Source organism: Somniosus microcephalus, chromosome 2, assembly GCF_052327205.1.
Source record: "Somniosus microcephalus isolate GS21.2 chromosome 2, FLI_Smic_1.0, whole genome shotgun sequence".
In the NCBI taxonomy this organism is placed as follows: Eukaryota; Metazoa; Chordata; class Chondrichthyes; order Squaliformes; family Somniosidae; genus Somniosus; species Somniosus microcephalus.
Window position 1 is genome coordinate 335,960,035 of NC_140988.1, and position 14,151 is coordinate 335,974,185.

The following is a 14,151-nucleotide window of genomic DNA, read 5'->3' on the forward strand; positions in this document are numbered from 1 at the left end:
CCTGTAGACATTGTAGGAACTCTATTCCCTTATCCCCTTTACCTACCTCTTCTGTCCAATTAATATCAGGGTAGTTGAAATCCCCCGTGATTATTATTCTATGTTTTTTACTCATTTCTTTAATTTGTCTGCATATTTCTTCCTCCACCTCCCTTCCACTATTAGGTGGTCTATAGACTATGCCTATTAGTGTGATTGATCCTTTATTATCTTTTATCTCTATCCATATGGATTCTATTTTTGTCTTGCTGATGTCTACGTCCCTTTTTTCTACTGCCATTATTGCTACAATTGTACAGGGCCTTGGTGAGACCACACCTGGAGTACTGTGCACAGTTTTGGTCTCCTTATCTAAGGAAGGATATACTTGCCTTGGAGGCAGTGCAACGAAGGTTCACTAGATTGATTCCTGGGATGAGAGGGCTGTCCTATGATGAGAGATTGTGTAAAATGGGCCGATACTCTCTGGAGTTTAGAAGAATGAGAGGTGATCTCATTGAAACATACAAGATTCTGAAGGGGATTGACAAGGAAGATGCTGAGAGGTTGTTTCCCCTGGCTGGAGTGTCTAGAACTAGGGGGTATAGTCTCAGGATAAGGGGTAGGCCATTTAAGACTGAGATGAGGAGGAATTTCTTCACTCAGGGGGTTGTGAATCTTTGCAATTCTCTGCCCCAGAGGGCTGTGAATGCGGAGTCTTTGAGTATATTCAAAGCTGAGATAGATAGATTTTTGGACTCTGGGGGTATCAAGGGATATGGAGATTGGGCAGGAAAGTGGAGTTGAGCTCGATGATCAGCAATGATCTTATTGAATGGCGGAGCAGGCTCGAGGGGCCGTATGGCCCACTCCGGCTCATATTTATTATGTTCCTACCAAAATTGAGGCTCATGGAATAGGTGGGTCAGTGGCAGCTTGGATAAGGAATTGGCTTAAGGACAGAAAACAGCAAGTTGTGGTAAATGGCTATTTTTCAGACTGGAGGATGGTAGACAGTGGTGTTCCCCAAGGGTCAGTGCTGGGGCCACTGCTTAATGACCTGGATATTGGAATAGAGTAGAATTTCTTAATTTGCCGATGACACCAAACTTGAGGGTGTGGCAAACAGCGATGATGATACCAATCGACGGCAACAGGACATAGAAAGGCTAGCAGAATGGGCAGACAAGTGGCAGATGGAATTTAATACAGAGAAGTGTGAGGTGATACATTATGGCAGAAGGAACAGGGAGAGGCAATATTCACTTAATGGCACAGTTTTAAAGAGTGTGGAGGGACAAAGTGACCTGGGGGTTAATGTGCATAGGTCCCTGAAGTTGGCAGGACATACTGAGAGAGTGGTTAACAAAGCATATGGGATCTTGGATTTCATAAATAGAGGTATTGAGTACAAAAGTAGAGAAGTTATGCTGAACCTTTATAAAGCGCTGATTAGTCCACAACTGGAGTATTGCGTTCAGTTCTGGTCATCACATTTTAGGAAGGATGTGAAGGCTATTGAGAGGGTGCAGAGGAGATTTACCAGAATGGTTCTGGGGATGGGGGATCTTAGCTACAAGGAAAGGTTGGAGAAGCTGGATTTGTTTTCATTAGAGCAAAGGAGGTTGAGGGGTGATTTAATAGGTGTACAAGATTATGACGGGTTTGGATAAGCTAGACGGGGAAAGGCTGTTCCCACTAGTTGATGGTACAAGGACCAGGGGACACAGATTTAAGGTTTTAGGCAAGAGACGTGAGGGAAAACATTTTTACGCAGCGAATGGTGATGACCTGGAATTCGCTGCCGAAATGTTTTCAAGGGGAGACTGGATAGGCACTTGAGGGAAATAAACTTGCAGGGCCGTGGGGATAGAGCAGGGGAATGGGACAGACTGGATTGCTCTACAGAGAGCCGGCACGGACTCAATGGGCCGAACGGCCTCCTTCTGTGCCGTTATGACTCTATATTATCCCTAATAAGTACAGCTACTTCACCTCCCCTTTTTCCCTCTCTATCTTTTCTAAATATGTTATACCCTGCAATGTCTAATTCCAAGTCCTGATTTTTCTGTAGCCATGTCTCAGTAATCCCTACTAGGTCTGGTTCCTCCCACCGCATGATTGCCTCCAGATCCCCTGTTTTATTGCGGACACTGTGTGCATTGCTGTACAGGCAGTTTAACTCATTTTTAATAGGATTTCCTCCCACTTTATGTTTAACCATCTTTTTAGACTCCCGTTCTATAACTATTTGCTCCCTTGCTGTCAATGTCCTCCCTTACTTTATTCTTTCCTATGCTCACTTTTCCTGTTTAGTTTATATTTAGGCTGCTTACGTTTCTTGTTGATCCCTCCCCTCTTCTTACTAGTTTAAAGCCTTTGCCACCTCCCTATTTACCCTTTCCACGAGGACACTGGTCCCATCCCGGTTCAGGTGGAGCTCGTCCCATTGTTACAGCTCCTTCCTGTCCCAGAACTGGTCCCATGAAAAGGAACCCCTCTTTCCCACACCAGCTCTTTAGCCACATGTTAATTTTCCTGATCTGTCTGCTTCTATGCCAATTTTCAGAGATTATTACCCTCGAGGTCCTGTTTTTTAATTTAGAGCCTAACTCCTGAAACTCTTTCAGCAGGACCGCCTCCCTATTCCTACCTACGTCATTTGTTCCAACATGGACCACCACAACCAAGTTCCTCTCCAGCCGCCGTGAGATATCCCTTACCTAGGCAACACACCCTTCGGGATTGTCATTAGCTGCAGAAGAACTGGCACAGGCACGATGGGCTAAATGGCCTCCTTCTGCGCTGCATGATTCTATGATTCCTTGGGGAAGGGAATCTGCCACCACTACCTGGTCTGCCCTACAGGTGACTCCAGTCCACATTACATTGACTCTTAATGTCCTCAGGACAACTCGGATTAGGCAATAAATGCAGCCTTGTCAACACCTAGAGTCATAGGCCTAGAAATTGAGTGCCCTTAGCACCGATTTTGCGGCGCTAGAGGGCCTAGCGCTGCAATTGGCGCCGGTTCCTAAATTGCCTGGGGCCCTTCCGCGGCGGTAGACCGGTAGCACTGCGCCGGCACCGATGACGTCATCGGTGTGCACAGCGTCCCGGTTGCCGTGGTAACCCGGCCCCAAGCCGAAATTCAGTTGCGGCCGCCTCGCCAGTGGCAGCCGCAACTAAGACTCCGGCAAACGAGTGCTGCCGGAGTCTGCGCCGGCGCTTTAAGGAGGCGCGGCGGCCGGCCGCTTTCCCGCCGGCCGCCTGCCCGCAGCTCCCTCCCCGGACTTCTCCCCCCCCCTCCCCGGAACAGATGCAAGCCCGGCACTTGTCCGAGGTGCCGGGCTCATTTTTGCAGAGATTTGCGCGGGCCGCGGCCGGGTGCAGGCAGCTCCTCCTTAACGGAAGGAGGAGGCCTGCACTTCCCGAGCCTGCCGCACCGCAGCGGGCGCCGCAGCGCCGGAATAGCGCCGCAATGCGGCGCGTTGCGCCAGTTTTCAGGCGCTAAAACCCTTCAGTAGCGCCGGCAGCCGTTTGGGCGCGGCGCTACTGAATTTTTGGCGCGCGCAAAGGGACTTAGCGCCGGCGCTAACTTCCGGCGCTAAAGCCCTGGCGCAGCGCAAACTCAATTTCTAGGCCATAGAGTCATACAGCACAGAAAGAGGCCCTTCAGCCCATCGCGTCCGCGCCGGCCATCAAGCCCTGTCTAATCTAATCCCATTTTCCAGCATTTGGTCCGTAGCCTTGTATGCTATGGCATTTCAAGTGCTCATCCAAATGCTTCTTGAATGTTGTGAGGGTTCCTGCCTCTACCACCCTTTCAGGCAGTGAATTCCAGATTCCAACCACCCTCTGGGTGAAAAAGTTCTTCCTCAAATCCCCTCTAAACCTCCTGCCCCTTACCTTGAATCTATGCCCCCTTGTTATTGACCCCTCTACTAAGGGGAAAAGTTCCTTTCTATCTGCCCTATCTATGCCCCTCATAATTTTGTACACCTCAATCAGGTCCCCCCTCAGCCTTCTCTGCTCCAAGGAAAACAACCCCAGCCTGTCCAGTCTTTCTTCATAGCTGAAGTGCTCCAGCCCAGGTAACATCCTGGTGAATCTCCTCTGCACCCTCTCCAAAGCAATCACATCCTTCCTATAGTGTGGCGACCAGAACTGCACACAGTATTCCAGCTGTGGCCTAACCAGCGTTTTGTACAGCTCCATCATAACCTCCCTGCTCTTATATTCTATGCCTCGGCTAATGAAGGCAAGTATCCCATATGCCTTTTTAACCACCTTATCCACCTGTTCTAGAGAACAAGTTTAAAAATGGGTTGCCACTCAGCACATCCAACCCCCTCAGAAGACTTTATCCCTGACAGCCTCTCGCCTACACCAATTAAACCCAACTACATCTCCTTATCTTGTGATTAACCGTTCCTAAAAAATAATAAAATCCTCCTTCAGAGTGTTGATATTAATACCAAAAAACACATGGGGTTTCATAGGAAAAAATAAACCTGAATAATAGGGGTATAAATGTACTTGGAGCAATTTCAACCCTGGGCAGAGGGACAGTTAAAATCACCAATGGGACTTACCCGCTGTGGTCCCACTCCCTTCCTGCAGTTTATGATTTTAACCTGCTCTTCTGACGAGGCGAGAGGGGTATGCGCTTGTAACCGGCTTCAAATATGCATATCGGTCTCTGATGATGTAATCGAGGCCCGACTGCTATTTTAACCAGAGACCTGCACTGGGAAGCCACTGTGGCTTTCCTGTCCAACCAAACTAGCGGGAAGAGGAGTTGGGGCCAGAAGAGGCTCAAAAGCGCAAGTGTTTTTACTTATTTGACTTGCCTTGTGGGAAACATTCCTCCGGGCCCCACAAGGAAAGTGTAGGCCTCCGGGTTACTTCCCATTCCCCTGACCGCGAGGCCTCCTGAACCCTCTCCCAAGTGCTGAGGACAATTCCTTCGGTCCCCGGCGCTCCTGCCCATCGGCCAGCTGCCACTTCCCACCGGTTTCAATGGGACATTGACTGGGCCTATGCAGATGAGACCTATGCAGATGAGGCCTTGAAGTCAAAATCTCCCGCACGTCATGCCCAGCTCTGCCCCCATCCACCCAGAGTTAAAATCGGAGCTATGGTTTTTTACCAAATCACTCCCAGATTTACTGAGTCTAGTAAGATTCTGATATAGCACTTTTACACTATTTAAGTGACTAGATTGTATACAAACAAACATTTGAACACAGGAAGATATAAACGTTAGATTTAAACGTAGATATGGTCCAATATTTGAATATGCGGTAGATCTTCAAAAGAACAGATCACAGTCGTTTACAGTTATAGCAAAAGATTCCAAGGTGCTATACAGAAGGAGTAGTGGACACGGAGTAGGAAGTACCATAAAAGTAAGGGGAGATGACCTTAAGCATGGTTAAAAGAGAGGTGTTTGAGAAGGCTTTTGGAAGAGAGGAGTGGAAAGAAGTAGTAAGACAAAGAGTTTAGTGGAAGAATTCCAGAATAGAGCAGCATGGTGGAGTGGAGGCAGAGAGGATGAATAGCAGCAGAGTCCATGTTGGTACAAATGACGCAGATAGGACTAGGAAGCCGGTTCTGTTAAAGGAGTATGAGCAGCTAGGGGTCAAATTAAAAAACAGAACCTCAAGGATAATAATCTCTGGTGTAGGAGTCTACGTACTCCTAACAAAAAATACTGAACTCGGAGAGGTTCAACAGAAAAGGTTTAATTGTTGAGGCTGCATGCTGAACACAAAAAGGAGTCAGAGACTACACAAAGTACGACTGCCTTTCATCAGTGCAGAGCTTCGACTGCCCCTCCCCCGCTCTGGGCTTAACTATGTTGCAGATCGAGTTTCTTAAAGGTGTGATCCTTCTTAAAGGCATGACGCCTGATTTATAGTCTACGGACCGGAAAGCGGATTGTGTCCTTTCTGTGATCGGTACGCCACACAGCTCCCCCCAGAATCCGCTAGTAGGGAGTGTACGAACCAGCGTGGCGGCTTGATGGCACGGTCGGAACGGCTCTTGGCGGTTGGTGTCGGGAGCGGGGCGGTCGGACGCGTCGGGCTCTTAGGCGGTCTGCCCCGCGGTGGGGGTTGGCCCACTTGAACGGGTACGTCGGGCTCTAGGTGCGCCAGCTTGAGCCGGTCGACCGACACCTTGTCAGTTCTGCCGCCCACTTCGAGGAGGAAGAACTTGTTCCCCGTCTGGAGTACCTTGTAGGGTCCGTCGTATGGGGGCCGTAGAGGTCCTCGGTGGGCATCATGGCGCACGAAAACAAATTTGTCCATGTGCAGGCTAGGTGGTACACGGGTTGCTGGTTCGCCATGCCAGCCGGTGGGTACTGGAGCGAACTGTTGTGCTGGGTTGGCGAAAGCGCGGCGTTGCTGGTCAGCCGACCAGGGGGTCGTGGCGGTGGGCAGGAACTCTCCGGGTACGCGCAGCGGCTGGCCATACACGAGTTCCACCGCCGAGGCTTGCAGGTCTTCCTTGACCGCGGAGCGTAGGCCGAGTAGCACCCACGGGAGGCGGTCGATCCAAGCCTCGTTCTCGAGGCTGGCGCGGAGGGACGCCTTCATGGACCTGTGGAATCGCTCGCACAGTCCGTTGGCTTGGGGGTGGTAAGCCATGGTGCGGTGGACGGCCACCCCGAGGTTTCGGGTGATGGCGGCCCACAGATCAGAGGTGAACTGCGGGCCTCTATCCGACGTCATGTCGGAGGGGACGCCGAACCGAGCGACCCAGGTACCGATGGAACGCCCTCACGATGTCGGCGGTGGTGGTGGACGTCAGTGGAATGGCCTCGGGCCAGCGGGTGGTACGATCCACAATTGTCAGCAGGTGCGTGTGACCTTGTGATGGCGGCAGGGGGCTGACGAGGTCGATGTGGACGTGGTTGAACCTTCTTTCTGGCACGGTGAACTCCTCGAGTGGGGCTTTGACGTGCTGATGGATTTTGGCACGCTGGCAAGCTATGCAGGATCTGGACCAGACGCGCAAATCTTTGCGCAGGCCGCGCCAGACAAATCAGTTGGCCACCAGTCTAATGGACGCGCGGGTGCCGGGGTGTGAGAGGCCGTGGACGATGTCGAACACCCATTTTCGCCAGGACGCCGAGACTACGGGGCGGGGTTGCGCCAAGGAGGTGTTGCATTTGACTGTGACGGCGGACGGGCCGCAGGCGACGTCGGTCAGTCGCAGCCCTGGGAGGGATGTGGGGGTGGAGAGCAGATCGGGGTCGGTGCGTTGCTCCGCTGCCAGTTGAGCATAGTCCACTGCCAGATGGGCGCCGTGGACGGCGGGGCGGGATAGGCAGTCGGCCATCACGTTGTCTCGACCGGAGACGTGCCGGATGTCCGTGGTGAATTCGGACACCGCGGCGAGCTGGCGTTGTTGCCTGGCTGACCACGGGTCCGCAGATTTCGCCATCGCGAATGTCAGGGGTTTGTGGTCGACAAACGCGGTGAAGGGGCGGCCCTCCAGAAGAAATCTAAAATGGCGGACTGCCAGGTACAGTGCGAGGAGCTCGCGGTCAAAGGCGCTGTATTTGGCCTCCGGGGGGCGCAGTTGGTGGCTGAAAAAGGCCAGCGGTTGCCAGGCCCCGTCGACCCACTGTTCGTACACGGCGCCGACCGCGTGGTTGGAGGCGTCCGTGGTGAGGGCCACCCTGGCGTAGGGCTGTGGGTGAGCGAGCATGGTGGCGTCGGCGAGCACCTTTTTGGTCGAGTCAAAAGCGGTCAACATGTCCGCCGACCACGCGATCCCCATTCTGTCTTTCTTACCCCGGAGGTCTTCGTATAGGGGCCGCATGAGGGAGGCCGCTCCGGGAATGAAGCGGTTGTAAAAGTTGATCATCCCCAAGAACTCCTGGAGGCCTTTGATGGTGGTAGGCCGGGGGAACTGCTGGACGGCTTGCACCTTGGCGGGCAGGGGAATGGCTCCGTCTTGCGTGATGTGGTGGCCGAGGAATTCGATCCTGCTGAGGCCGAATTGGCACTTGGCTGGGCTGATGATGAGCCCGTGCTCACTGAGCCGCTGGAACAGGGTGCGGAGGTGCTCGATGTGTTCCTGCTTGGAGGAACTAGCTACCAGGATGTCATCCAGGTAGACAAAGAGGAACTTCAGGTCCCGGAGGACCAAGTCCATGAGCCGCTGGAAGGCCTGGGCCGCGTTTTTGAGGCTGAAGGGCATTCGGAGGAACTCGAATAGCCCAAAAGGGGCGATTATGTCCGTCTTGGGAACGTCCGTGGGGTGGACTGGCACCTGATGGTAACCGCGCACCAGGTCGACTTTAGAGAAGACTGAGCGGCCAGCCAGTCTAGCCGAGAAGTCTTGAATGTGCGGTATGGGGTACCGATCCGGTGTGGTGGCATCGTTTAGGCGCCGGTAGTCCCCGCAGGGGCGCCATCCCCCGTCGGGTTTGGTGACGATGTGGAGTGGGGAGGCCCAGGGGCTGTTGGAGCAGCGGATGATGCCGAGCTGTTCCATTGTGGCGAACTTGGCCCGCGCGATCTCCAGCTTGGCCGGGTCCAGCCTGCGGGCGTTGGCATACACCGGTGGGCCTGTGGTGGGGATGAAGTGTTCTACCCCGTGCTTAGCAACCTTCGCGAAGAAGGTTGGGTTGGTGAGGGCTGGGAACTCAGCCAGGAGTGCCGAGTAGTCGTCCGTTGAGCGGGCGCGGCACTGCCACGCCATTTCGGCGGGTTGGGGGGGGCCATGGCGCCCGGGATAGGTGACATGGTGTTCATGTCCACGAGGCGGCGCCGAGGCATGTCGACCAACAGGCCGTGGGCGCACAGGAAATCCGCACCGAGGAGCGGGGAGAGCACCTTGGCGGTGATAAACTCCCAGTGGTAGCGGCGGCCTGCGAGGTCGATGGTGATGGTGCGGGTGCCGTACGTCCGGATGTCGGTGCCGTTGGCGGCAGCCAGCGCAGGGCCGCGGCTGCCTCGCTGGATCTCGAGGGCGGACGCGGGGATGAAGCTGCGCTGCGCGCCCGTGTCACATAGGAAACGGCGTCCGGAGGTGCTGTCCATAACATACAGCAGCGTGCCTGCTTGCCCCACGGCTATCGTGTAGGCCGGTGCGGGGGCGGTTGGAAATGTGCAGGGATGGCTGCAGCGGCGTGCCCGTGAGCCGAACCGGGTATGGAAGTAGCAGTAGCCCTGGGTCGGAGGGCGTGGGGGCCCTCGTGGCCGAGCTGTGTGGCCGCGCGATACAGGGTATAGCGCGCGCCGACGCTGCGGAGCCAGGTCGGGGGTGATGGCGTGGTTGGAGCTGGCGGACAGGAGCTTATCGGCTTCGTCGGCCAGGGCCTCGAGGTCCGTGAGGCTGGACGCCACGATCGCCGGGCGGATGCTGGAAGGTAGTTGGCGGATAAAGAGCGTGCGGAAGAGGGAGCCGGGCGGTTTCTCGTCGGTCAGAGCAAGCATGTGTGAGAGCAAGTCTGACAGTGTGGAGTCACCGAGGCCCGGGAGGTCGAGGAGGTGGCAGTTGCGCTAGAATTGGGAGGCTGTGAATTTTTTAATGAGCGCGGCCTTGAGATGTGCGTACTTGCCTTCCTCCAGGGGGTTTTGTAGTGTTGTCCAGACTTTCGTGATTGTGGAGCTGCCCAGGGAGGCGAAGAGGTAGTCGTACATCGTTGCGTCGGCGGTGATGCCGCGGAGTCGGAATTGCGATTCGGCTTGAAGGAACCAGGCGGTGGCCAGGTTCTCCCAGAATTCCGGCAGCTTCACAGAAACTGCGTTTGTGTCAGCCATGGTTATGCTTAGGAGTCGTCCTGAGCGTCAGGGTCACCAATGTAGGAGTCTACGTACTCCTAGCAAAAAATACTGAACTCGGAGAGGCTCAACAGAAAAGGTTTAATTGTTGAGGCTGCATGCTGAACACAAAAAGGAGTCAGAGACTACACAAAGTACGACTGCCTTTCATCAGTGCACAGCTTCGACTGCCCCTCCCCCGCTCTGGGCTTAACTATGTTGCAGATCGAGTTTCTTAAAGGTGTGATCCTTCTTAAAGGCATGACGCCTGATTTATAGTCTACGGACCGGAAAGCGGATTGTGTCCTTTCTGTGATCGGTACGCCACACTGGATTATTACCTGAGCCACGAGCGAATTTGGCTAGGACAAATAAAATTAGAGAGTTAAATGCGTGGCTCAAAGACTGGTGTGGGAGAAATGGGTTTTGCTTCCTGGGACACTGGCACCAGTACTGGGGCAGGAGGGAGCTGTTCCGTTGGGACGGGCTTCACTTGGCCAGTGCTGGGACTAGAGTCCTGGCGGATCATATAACTAGGGCTGTAGAGAGGGCTTTAAACTAACTAGTGGGGGGGAGGTTCCTAGAGAGCAAATAATAAAAATGACAACAGAGAAGGTCATAGACTTAGGTAGCAGTGGGGAAATTAAAAACCAGAGCGTGTCAGGAAGGGGCAGAAGGTATGGAGTAAAAGGTAAAGTAATAAAAAGGGCAAAAGCAGGAACTAAGTGTCACAAAACATATTTGAAAGTTCTCTATCTGAAAGCATGTAGCATTTGTAACAAAATAGACGAGTTAATGGCACAAATAACTACATATGGGTATGATCTTGTGGCCATTACAGAAACATGGCTGCAGGGTGACAATGTCTGGGAATTAAACATACCAGGTTATTTAACGATCAGGAAGGACAGGCAGGAAGGAAGGGGAGGTGGGGTGGCTATGTTAATTAAAGGAAGGAATCACAGTAATACAGAGAAATTATATTCGGTCAAAAGATCAGGATAATGAAACAGTTTGGGTGGAGGTAAGGAATAATAAGGGGAAAAAAACACTAGTGGGCGTAGTCTATAGGCCTCCGAACAGTTGCAACTCTGTTGGACGGAGTATCAATCAGGAAATAGTTGAGGCTTGTAATAAGGGAACATCTATAATTATGGGGGATTTTAACTATCATATTAATTGGACAAATCAAATTGGGCAGGGCTGTCTTGAGGATGAGTTCATTGAGTGTATTAGGGATGGGTTTCTTGAGCAGTATGTAACTGAACCGACCAGGGGGCAAGCAACCTTAGATCTGGTCCTGTGTAACGAGACAGGATTAATTAAAAATGTCCTAGTAAAGGATCCCCTTGGAATGAGTGACCATAACATGGTTGAATTCCATATTCAATTAGAGGGTGAGAAGGTTGGATCTCAAACAAGTGTGCTAAGCTTGAATAAAGGAGACTATGAAGGTATGAGAGCGGAATTGAATAGAGTGGATTGGGAAAATAGATTAAAGGGTAAGACGATACATGATCAGTGGTGTACATTTAAGGAGTTATTTTACAACTTCCAAAAAATATATATTCCACTGAGAAGAAAAGGGTGTAAAAGAAAAGACAGCCATCCGTGGCTAAGTAAAGAAATTAAGGATAGTATTCAACTAAAAACAAAGGCATATAAGGTAGCCAAATCTAGTGGGAGGATAGAGGATTGGGAAAACTTTAAAAGACAGCAAAAAATGACAAAAAGATTGATTAAGAAAGGGAAGATAGATTATGAAAGTAAATTAGCAAAAAATATAAAAACAGATAGTAAGAGTTTTTATAGTTATATAGAAAGAAAAAGGGTGGCTAAAGTAAATGTTGGTCCCTTAGAGGATGAGACCGGGAAATTAATGGTGGGAAATATGGAGATGGCAAAAACACTGAATGAATATTTTGTATCAGTCTTTACAGTAGAGGACACTAAGAATATCCCAACACTGGACAAACAGGGGGCTATAGGGGGGGGAGGAGCTAAACACGATCAAAATCACTAAGGAAGTGGTACTCGGTAAAATAATGGGACTCAAGGCGGATAAATCACCTGGACCTGATGACTTACATCCTAGGGTCTTGAGGGAAGTGGCGGTAGGGATTGTGGATGCATTGGTAATAATTTTCCAAAACTCCCTGGACTCAGCAAAGGTCCCAGCAGACTGGAAAACTGCTAATGTAACACCCTTATTTAAAAAGGGCAGTAGACAGAGGGCTGGAAACTATAGACCGGTTAGCCTAACATCTGTGGTAGGTAAAATTTTGGAGTCCATTATTAAGGAGACAGTAACAGGACATTTGGATAATCATAATTTAATAGGACAAAGTCAGCATGGTTTTATGAAGGGGAAGTCATGTTTGACAAATTTGCTGGAGTTCTTTAAGGAAGTAACATATAGGGTGGATAAAGGGGAACCAGTGGACGTAGTGTATTTAGACTTCCAAAAGGCATTTGACAAGGTGCCACACAAAAGATTATTGCTTAAGATAAAAAATCACGGGATTGGGGGTAATATTCTGGCATGGATAGAGGATTGGCTATCTAACAGAAGGCAGAGAGTTGGGATAAATGGTTCATTCTCAGACTGGCAATCAGTAACTAGTGGTGTTCCGCAGGGGTCAGTGCTGGGTCCCCAACTCTTTACAATCTATATTAACGATTTGGAGGAGGGGACCGAGTGTTACATATCAAAGTTTGCAGATGATACTAAGATGGGAGGGAAAGTAGTGAGTGAGGAGGACATAAAAAACCTGCAAGGGGACATAGACAGGCTAAGTAAGTGGGCAGAGATTTGGCAGATGGAATAAAATACTGGAAAGTGTGAGGTTATGCACTTTGGCAGGAAAAATCGTAGAGCAAGTTATTATCTTAATGGCAAGAAACTGGAAAGTACAAAGGGATCTGGGGGTCCTGGTGCACAAAACTCAAAAGGTTAGTATGCAGGTGCAGCAAGTGATTAAGAAGGCCAATGGAATGTTGGCTTTCATTGCTAGGGGGATAGAATATAAAAATAGGGAGGTATTGCTTCAGTTGTACAAGGTATTGGTGAGACCGCACCTGGAATACTGCATACAGTTTTGGTGTCCATACTTAAGAAAAGACATACTTGCTCTCGAGGCAGTACAAAGAAGGTTCACTCGGTTAATCCCGGGGATGAGGGGATGGACATATGAGGAGAGGTTGAGTAGATTGGGACTCTACTCATTGGAGTTCAGAAGAATGAGAGGCGATCTTGTTGAAACATATAAGATTGTGAAGGGGGTGGATGCGGGGAGGATGTTCCCGATGATGGGTGAAACTAGAACTGGGGGCATAGTCTTAGAATAAGGGGCTGCTCTTTCAAAACTGAGATGAGGAGGAACTACTTCACTCAGAGGGTGGTAGGTCCATGGAATATGCTGCCCCAAAAAGCTGTAGAAGCTACATCATTACATAAATTTAAAACAGAAATAGACAGTTTCCTAGAAGTAAAGGGAATTAAGGGTGACGGGTAGCGGGCAGGAATTTGGACATGAGTCTAGGTTCGGATCGGACATAGCCCTGTGGGTAGCGGAGCGGGCCCAGGGGCCGTGTAGCCAGATCCTGCTCCTATTTCGTGTGTCTAATTCTGTTAGATTCAGGAGATGGTTCTGTGATAGTAGATTGGCGGTTAGGATCAGATCAGCCATGATCTTATTGAATGGCGGAGCAGGCTCGAGGGGCCGATTGGCCTACTCCTGCTCCTATTTCTTATGTTCTTATGTTCTTATGAGTCAAAAGGTGAGAGATTGGACATGGGGCTTGAGATTGCAGGGAAAAGACGGAGAGGCCACGGAAGGATTTTAAAATAAGAATAAGGATTTTAAAATCTTCACGCTAGGGGAGAGGGAAAGAGTGGAAAATGATTGGGACAGGAGTAATGGCTGTGCAGGACTGAACACGGGCTGCAGCTTAGGTCATAAAGGTGTGTACGAGGGTTTCAATGATAGTGTGGTGTAGGAGGGTGATATTTCAGAGATGGAATGTAAGCAGCCTTTGTAATGTACCAGATGTGGAGTTTGAAGCTCAGCTCAGAGTTGAGGATCTTCAGGTTCAGTCTGAGCGAGCAGCCAAGGAGGGAGATGGAATGAGCACTTGAGGCACAACGTCTCTGACGGAAGCAAAATAGAATGATTTTTGTCTTGCTGACATTGAGCTAAAGAAAAGTTCTGGCACATCCAGGACTTGATGTCACACAGGCTTTCAGACGCCACAGTGACAGTTGTGGAATTCAGGGTGCAAGCAGAGACGGGAAGCTAGGTGTCACTTGCATATATATGGAAATCAACTCCAACTTTACAGATGATATTACTGAGTAATAGCGTATAAAAAAGGACTAGAAGCAGTTCAA

The 14,151-nt window shown here is 50.6% G+C and overlaps 1 protein-coding gene across 1 annotated transcript in view; it reads right to left on the reverse strand.

The window, feature by feature from the left end:
• katnal2 (katanin p60 subunit A-like 2) overlaps positions 1–14,151 on the reverse strand; it is a 107,968-nt gene that overhangs the window by 12,632 nt on the left and 81,185 nt on the right. The gene's annotated exons all lie outside the window — the stretch shown is intronic.